We start from the raw sequence: 1,510 nt of genomic DNA on the forward strand, positions 1-1,510 counted from the left end.
TATGTGCAGCACCTTCACGCAGGATCTAGTATTAATATGGTGTTAATAATCATCTTACTGGCTGCATTTAAAGCAGTTTTCACCATCTAGCTGCTCGGGTTTCACGAAGTCCGTCAGCGCTGCGGTGACAGTTGAGGCTGCCTGGAGGAGTGAGAAAGGAGAGAACTGATCTCCGGGAAACGCCCTCGCCCAAACACTTATCAGGAGTTGACAAGAAGACCCAGGTGAACCCTCAAGCAGCGCCCACAAGGAGGCAGAAAGAGGGTACGATGCCGAACATTTCCCTCAATTCCCTCAATTCCCGGGGCTATCAAGAGCTACGTCTCTGTGCCACTGCTCAGTTCAGCTACCGATGGTGCGCGGGGTCATCAATAATGAAAATAATACCACCCGTCAGACGGGTGTTGAGGGAGGGCAAAAAGAAGAAGGACGCAGAGGGATCCTTCCACTCCACTTGCCACCCACCACCAGGCTCTCTTGTGTTCACGGTATGCGTTTTTAAAGCAACTGTGTTGATTCTGGAAAGCTACAGGGGCCTTGCGACATCTTGAAGCACAATTAAACTCTCTTACTTTGATATCCAGAGGAATATCCAGAAAGGCCTCGTAGGAATCAGAAACCACTTTGCAGCTCGAGCACGTGACTGGAAGGAAATTCAAAATGCTCCGCGATGGGGAAGTCGACTGACTGTGGCGCTTTACGTCCTTCATACCTACTACGCCAGTCACACCATCGGCTGTTCATCACAGGCTGACAGAAGGACACAGACAATTCCAAGGAGAGCAATGGTTGTGGAAAAGTACCTCTGGATCTCAGAAAGCCCCCAAATATTTGGTGGACGATGGTAGTCGATTCGGAAGGGATGTCCAAGCTGGAAATAAATGGTAAGGCAGAGAGTTATCTCCTCCCGGAGTTTTGCTTTGTGTGAAAGCCCTGGGCGTAGTTTCTCCTTGATGGCACTGCACCAAGGAGTCCAAAGGGCTCGGGAACATTGCAAAGGGAATTTGCTTGTGCTTACTTGCTGATTCCACCCAGACAAGCTCTCTGCATGGCATCAATAGCATAACATAAGAACTCATGGGCATCTTCCTGCCTGCCAAGCTGGAAATGTTTTCCTATTGCTAAAAAAGAAGAAGTTAGTAGCTTTCTCCTACAAGAACAGAAGAAAACTTGTCAAAGCACCCGAAATGACTCACGTGTGAGAATGCTGACGACAGCCGAAGGATAGATGGCACCGCCTGAGAAGCGCAGGACGCTGTTAACGTGCTTTTCCATTCTACACATCATGCAGAAGCCTGGCTGGCGGCCTGAAGAGGAAGGGAGGGAAGCAAGAGCCTTAGGTGAGCAAAACATCCACAGCAATGGGAAAGCCAGTGGGGATTTTGAAGTTCTAAGAACGGTCTCCGCTCCTCCCAAGGTGACAGCATCCCAACGAGCCCAGGACATTTTAGCGCAGAGAAAACTTTCTTCAGAGGGATGTTGTCCTGGTTTCAGCTGGGATAGAGTTAAC

This window comes from Harpia harpyja, unplaced genomic scaffold, assembly GCF_026419915.1.
Source record: "Harpia harpyja isolate bHarHar1 unplaced genomic scaffold, bHarHar1 primary haplotype scaffold_75, whole genome shotgun sequence".
NCBI classification, from domain to species: domain Eukaryota; kingdom Metazoa; phylum Chordata; class Aves; order Accipitriformes; family Accipitridae; genus Harpia; species Harpia harpyja.